Source organism: Haliotis cracherodii, unplaced genomic scaffold, assembly GCF_022045235.1.
Source record: "Haliotis cracherodii isolate W230 unplaced genomic scaffold, xgHalCrac1.p SCAF_7, whole genome shotgun sequence".
Lineage (NCBI taxonomy): Eukaryota > Metazoa > Mollusca > Gastropoda > Lepetellida > Haliotidae > Haliotis > Haliotis cracherodii.
Genome location: NW_027266330.1, coordinates 9,325,624 through 9,333,603, shown reverse-complemented (window position 1 = coordinate 9,333,603; position 7,980 = coordinate 9,325,624).

The following is a 7,980-nucleotide window of genomic DNA, read 5'->3' as shown; positions in this document are numbered from 1 at the left end:
TACAGTGATCGTTAAAACAGTCACCTTGTTTTGCAGCCATTTTAAGGCTTGATCTTTAAGACTCCTCTTGTTTACAAATCTCAGAGGAACATTGTACTTTATACAATCACTTATTGTGCTTGTTGGCCACCTGTGGGACAAGATACGCTCACCTTCGTCACTATATCATCACTATAAATACATGTTTATATACTAGTATATTGTCAGAATCGAACGATAGACCCTGTTATCAGAAGATATTTCTTATGATTATAGAAAGGATTTTGCCGCTTAGTGTGTGGCATACATTCCTGGAGAACGACAGAACGATAACAAATGCTGTGCGAATTCAGGTCTTTGAAATAGCAATATACACCGTTTATCAACACGATTGGTGCGTTATTGCGGGTATATCCTGCTAATCATTCTTTTGTCAGGAGCTGACTTGATATATATTCTTTCGTAGGTATAAAGGTTTTCGAAGAATGCATTTTTGTTTTTTGTGTTTGTATATATATTGTTCATGTTCATTTTGGGTTTGCCCTTTCTCTATTTTCGAATTTAGCCTTCGTCCGTTAAATCGGGTATTTCGTTATAATCATTCTATTAGGAGTTGACTTAATATCAACTTTATGGTCAATGTCATGTTTAATGTAAAGGTTCAGTGAGCCTTATGTTAATGTATGTTTTGTATAAGACTTGCAAATAATTGCTTTTCCACTGCGCCGTCATTTTACAAATAAGAAAACGTACAACTGTATGGATAGCAACTTCTGGTTTAGTGCATATGGCGAGGTTTTATTAAAAGAGGTTATCACGCGAGTGTGTTTGGGGATGGTAAATATTCTGCATTAGGAATAAACATTGCATTTTGCGAGCTTTGGCGAGCTAAATACATAGTGTGTATTCCTTATACAGGACATTTACCATCCCCAAACACTCAAGCGTGACAACCTCTTTATCATATAATGTCATTCTTTAATTCTGTGCTTTAAAATGGCTTTCTTTCTCTCACAAACATTACCGAAACATTGCGAGTTTTCCTGTAAAATAATATTAATATTTAATATTTATTACGTCACAGGGTAAGTGATGTGTCAGTCGGACAGTGACAGTAGCCATTATAGTTCCAACTGAAATCTGTTTCTTATACACTGGCGAAGCAACATATACGCAAAACAACAGTTGTTTTTAATTGCCTACGCGGCAATCCATCGGTCTGTCCGCTAGAGTAACTGCCCTTTGTCAAAGGGAAGCTACTCTAAACCTAGTCTATGAGACGTCACGGCCACGGTCAGACGTTGTTGACAGTCGGTCTGTCCTGTTATAACGTTAAGAATTGTAGTCAGATGTACACACAGCGATACAAACGAAACAAGGTAACAATTCAAACATATTTCGGCAAAATCCAACTATTTTAATTTGTGGGTAGGGTTTAAAGACGCAGAGGTCTACAAGCACAGATAAGGCTACTGATCCCGCTTGGCTAGGCCTCGTGCCCTCGAAAATTTGTTTCGAAATTCATATCTCCAAAGTTTCCAAAACTTATAAAATGCCTTCGCTACGTCACAGTTAGACACTGATTTTCAGTATATTAGACTGTTCTTTTGATAATGAAGGCAATTATCCCTGTAGTTTATCCAGATTTCCGATGGTTAATTCTGACTCGATCGCCAAATGACGAGGTCGACGCCATGTTTGTTTATAAACAGTGTAAGTAGTCCTACTTGTCCTTTGATATTTGCATCTCTATCCGCATATGACCCCAACGGATATCGGCTTTATCCGTTGGCTTTATCCTGCCGAAAAACCTATCCATTATACGATAAATGTTGAATATCATGTCTGTTCCTCATGAATTTTACTTTGGTCATTTCTTTTTAACTGTTTAAATAAAACTCATAAAATATTTCTGTGGTCTTTTTTCATTGGTATTTGAATGTGTACCTAAGACAAATGTTGTGCCGTCTAAAAACAAAGAGAATCGGTAAAGGATTTTACTTCCGTAGATGGAATTGCATACAAGGAAACAACTGTGTGTGAAGTTACGATAACTGTCAACAGTTCATGTGAGGATATGCTAGTGAGTCACGTCACACGAGGGGGATCGACAACTAGTTCACACAGTCTCTAATTATACGTCCGATACATATATAAGGGGACCCGTGAAGATCCGGGGTAGAACAGGTCTTCAGCAACCCATGCTTGCCGTAACAGGCGACTATGCTTGTCGTAAAAGGCGACTAAAGGGATGAGGTGGTCAGACTCGCTGACTTGGTTGATGCATGCCATTTATCCCAATTGTGTGGATCGATGTTCATGATGTCAATCACTGGATTGTCTGGTCCAGACTCGATTATTTACAGACCGCCGTCATATAGCTGGAATATTGCTGAGTGCGGCGTTAAACAACAAACCAACCAACAACAAACCATATTTAAGGGACATAATGATTAGAATGTTGAGATGTACATTTACAATACTGTGGAGTTGCATGTGAACGCAACATCTAATCATAAAATCATTTCTCATCCCGCATGAACAGCTGGTGATACACGTGCCCACAGAACCTAAAGTGTGTGCGCCTGTAGGGTAACTTACTATCACTAATACCATTGAGCTAAGCACACACCTAAAAATGCACCTGAGACATTGTCTCAATGAACAGACAAAATAACGAATTATGGGTATGATAGAAGGGGGACGTCACAATGTTTGGCAAATCAAGTGTAATTTCTCGACTGTAGGACAAACGGGTAGACTTGCAATGAGACCCGGGCATTGCAGGCCTACAAACGACACCCTGAGTACCGTTGTTCAAAACAACCTTAACGCAACAACTGTCGTAAGTCTATGTTAAGGTATCGGAGTTACGATCACCTTAGGGCTAAGGTCGTTTTGTACAACGGCACCCTGGACAAGATCGTCTCATTACATTAATTGCACCACGCAATAGATTCATGTAATTTCGTATGTTCTGTTTAATTTTCCATGAAGAATTCCATGTAACCTTATGATTTTTAGTCCCGTCGAGCTGCTTGTCTGTAAAAAGATGGGTGTAATACTGCCTTGTATTTTCAGACAATCAAACAACTGCTGGGCGCGGCTTAAGAGCAGCCAGACACCAGAGCTCGTAATGGTTATGAGTGTCCTTTTAGCTGATATCCCAGCTACTGATTGAAAAAGTAGGTTACATTCTAATACCTGATATAACATGCATATTTGGTCGAAAGCAACTGGTCCCTGAGTAATTGTGTCTTTCTCTGTCCATGAACAACACAAGGAGTTGGGTGTGATAACGTGATATTTGTGTCAATACTACCTGCAATATTGTACATCGTAAATGAATCAACAAGAAATCGTTATCACTATCCCCCACCATGGGGAACATAAAAAATTAGTTTGTTCAAATAGTAGTGAATAAATAAAGAGTCCTTTAAGGCCTTAAGAAGAGATAGACACCTGGGTCGCTTATGTCATCAGAAAAAACCCCGATTACATGTGAAATTAATACACACAAGAGGCCCCTTCTCTGGAACAAATAATTTATGACACTAATTCTCGAACTCATTCTTGAGAAATGTTTTCCCCAAACGTAAATAACGCAATGCACGGATTACTAAAAATCGTCGAGGGAATGCTGGAAACAGGTATTTTAATGTTCATTGAAACACAATGTCATGTTTGCGGACGTTATATACAGGTGGACAACACTCGTGACTAGCCACGGGCCACGGTCCACGTGTTACGTCATGTCAACACGACAGCCATAATCAGACCGTGCCTCAAAGTGCTGCTTTTCCAGCGCCGTAATATAACTGGAACATTGCTGAGTGTGGCGTTGGACAACAAACAACAACAACAACCACAACAATCAAACGGTTAACATACTCGGGAATTCCACTCATTGGAGTCCCATTTACCATCTTATATAACTTGGGGCGGTCGGGTAGCCAGAAGTTAAAGCGTTCGCTCGTCACGCCGAAGACCCGGGTTCGATTCCCGACATAGGTAAAATGTGTGGAGCCCATTTCTGGTGTCGCCCGCCGTGATATTGCAGGAATATTGCTAAAAGTGGCGTAAAACAGTTACTATGCTCACTCACTCACTCACTCACTCACTCACTCACTCACTCACTCACTCACTCATATGAACTGACGTCTAAAAGAAACCTTACCAACTGAAAATATAAATTACAGACAAAGTATAAAACGTTTTTCGATGAAGTCTATCTAAAACACATAACCTAAATACAACAATAGTGTATGCAGAAAATGTTAATCGTCTGTTACATGTTTGCGAGATAACAGTGAAAAAGTGAAAAACACGTGCACCACGGACAACTTCAAATGCACGTGCGGGTAAGGGTATAAAACGATTGCAACGGCAAGTCAGACATCCACAGTGATAAAAAAACACAAAAGAAATGCCACGACTCACAGTCGAACAACGTGAACGAGCCTTGGGTATGGTACAGATGGGAGCCACCCACGCCCATATTGCACGAACCTTCGGTTGCTCTCGTGTTGCCGTTACCAACTTGATGCAACGTTACAGACAGACAGGGCGGACCGCTGACAGGCCAAGAACAGGCACACCCAGGGTGACCATGCCCCATGAAGAGTTGTACTTGCGTACCTTGCACCTCCGAAATCGCTTCCTGACAGTGACGTCATCGGCGACAAATGCCTTAGGTCACAGGGTTAGTCGACAGACACTGGCCAGGAGACTCAGGGCTCATGGATTCAGGGCTTTTAGACCATCCAGAGGACAGCGCAACACCGTCGTCTGCGATTGAGATGGGCCCGGACTGTACGACGTTGGCAACGACGTGACTGGCAGAGGGTTGTCTTCACTGACGATTCTGTATGTTTAGGTCTGATGGAAGACAACGTGTTTACCGCCGAAGGGATGAACGAACGGCGGCGTGTTGCGTTCAGGAGGTCGTACCATATGGTGGAGGGAGTGTCATGCTGTGGGGAGGGATCTGTGGGCAGGAGAGGACACCGCTGGTCATCGTTCACGGAAACTTGACAGCTCAGCGGTACATGGATAACATTCTTTGTTCAGTTGTCCTACCATTTCTCCAACAGCAGCCACGTGGTGTCATTTATCAGCATGACAACGCTAGAGCCCATACAGCCAGAATTGTCAATAACTTCCTCGCAGGCAACAACGTCAACGACCTGGCGTGGCCTGCACGCTCACCCGACATGTACCCCATAGAACACCTCTGGGACTTGATGGATCGTCGTGTTCTACAACGACCGCACTCTCCAGCCAACTGGCAAGAACTGATCTTGCCCCCCCCCAAGACGAATGGCGTCAAATCCCACGTGACCTCATCAGACGACTGACTTTTTCTGTGCGTCGAAGAGTTTTTGCGTGTATTGTGGCATTTGGTGGTCACACACGCTACTAATGACTTGTTATTGAACGTGAGCGATTGTTTATGTACTCTGCCTCTTGTCCATGATTCTGAAAGCTCGAGTTTTGTACCACACCCAACTTTGGGGGTCTCTGACGTCATTCTCGGTCGCGTTATGAATGTCATTTTCAGTGTTGATTATGTTGATATATTGATTTTCTCAATACACTTTACTTCATGCATGTATGTTTTGTTTTGTGGGGTGGCGGGATTGATCTTAGGACTGTATCATACTACAGTATAGGACTGTATACTATCCAGTGATTGATATCCTGAGCTTCAATGAACAAAGTTGTGATACCATGACATGCAATCGACCAAGTCACCGAGTTGGACCACCCAATCCACTTCGTCGCCTCTTGCACATTTAGTTCACAGTTCAATTAAAGGCAGTTAATTCTTCAGTACCACACCGGGAAGCTATTACGTGAAGCTAATATACTCAGTAACAAAAGTTTAGCAACACCCAAATCTTGAGCATTACTTGAAAATGAGAATATATCAGAAACGGACGAATGCACTGACTTCACGAAGAGAACATATCGCACCAACACACCAAGTTACGCTGATTTTTAGTGACATCTTCATTTACATGTGCATTTCACGTGATTGTACTCACATCGGGACTCCCGTGAATCTCGTCTCATGAATCGCTATAAAACCTCGATGAAACGTTAGTGGCACTCATTGTTGAAAGGAAAACACTGGACTCTACACGATTTAAATCATGGTTCGACGCAGAGGAATGCCTGAAAATGCCAGACATGAAGCCATTGACATGTTAAGGACAGGGATTAGCTTGAGACAAGTTGGGAGACACTTTAATGTGCTTTACAGCACCATTTCCCGTCTACAGACACGTGTTGCACAGACTGGGACCGTGAAAGATCGAGCTCGCAGCGGTAGACCCCGTAAAACCACAGCAAGGGAAGATCGCTACATAGTGACGTCATCACGGCGTAATTGACTAAACAGTGCACCAGAACTTGCTCAAGCACTTCATCGTGCAACTGGAACACGTTTACATGCACAGCTTATCCGTAATCGCCTACATTCAGCAGGTTTGCGGGCTCGACGTCCACTTCGACGCATCCCCTTAACGCCACGTCACATCCAAGACCGAGTCACCTGGACACGGATCCATCAAAGATGGCGCCATGCACAATGGAGACCAGTTTTATTCACAGATGAATCCCGCTTCTGCCTTCGGTTTACGGGTGGAAGAGCCCGCGTATTGCGACGACGTAGAGAGAGATTTGACACTAATAACGTCATTCAACATGATCGATATGGTGGAGGAAGTGTAACGATTTGGGGAGGAATACACTGGGGTGGGAAAACAGACCTCATTGTGCTGAACAACACTCTGACTGCCCAGCGGTACTGCGATCAGGTGATAACGCCAGTGGTTCTACCGTTCATGAGAGCTCACCCTGGACACATCTTCCAACAAGACAATGCGCGCCCCCACACAGCTCGACTGACTAAGAATCTGCTGCAACAACACAACGTTGATGTCCTCGATTGGCCGGCTAGATCTCCAGATCTTGCTCCCATTGAACACGCCTGGGATATCCTTGGGAGACGTTTCAGAAGGAACCATCCTAACGTCAACAACATTCGTGACCTTGGCCTTGCCCTCCAACAAGCATGGGCAACCATCACTCTTGGTGAGATCAGGAAGCTCATTAGAGGAATGCGTAAACGTTGTGTGGCGGTACAACAGGCCGGTGGGCGTCACACTCGCTACTGAGGGATAGTAACAGTCATGTGTGAAAATGGTCAACAAACCCCCATGTCCTTTGAGTGACTTTTCCTAATCTCTCCTATTGCTGTCACAAATGTGTCGAACATTCATGAATGTCACATTGAATAACACAATGGTCAAGATTATAAAAAAAAAATTTCTCTTTTGAGTTTTCTTATTTTGTGTATTTAAATATGGTGTTGCTAAACTTTTGTTACTGAGTATATATGTCTAGTGGGTTGTCGACATGAATTAACGAAACAAAGATATACTTCTTGAAAAAAAGTATAGCGCAGTATATCTTCCATTAATATCACATAATACTGTCCTCGCATTTGTGCAAGCAATGACAGTATGTAGCACAATTATTCTATAAGTTAAGATTTCGTTTAACACTGCATGTCAATATTAAAACGTCACATTGTATATGGTGATACAAAAAGATATGACGTCACAGTCTAACGCGCTTTATTGTTCCTGAAACTTGAAATACACTCTTTCTATCGTGTCTATTGTACTAACAGCTTTCTGTAGGAACCACACACTCGTGTGTATTTGACAGTTTAACCTGTACATTATGACACATGATATTATAGTAAAACATTTGTTCGACGTGGCGTGTCATATCACGCATATCACATGCAGTTATAAAAAGTCCCTCTCATAAACAATTTTATTTGATGCTTACTTCCCCATGTTTACCATGACATATGACACCTCAAGTTATTGAAATAGGAATTGTAAAAAATAGAATTACCTATTAGGGAATTCGTACTTGAATAAAAACTCACTGTTTCATGTTTAAATAAAAACGTGAAAACTTGCA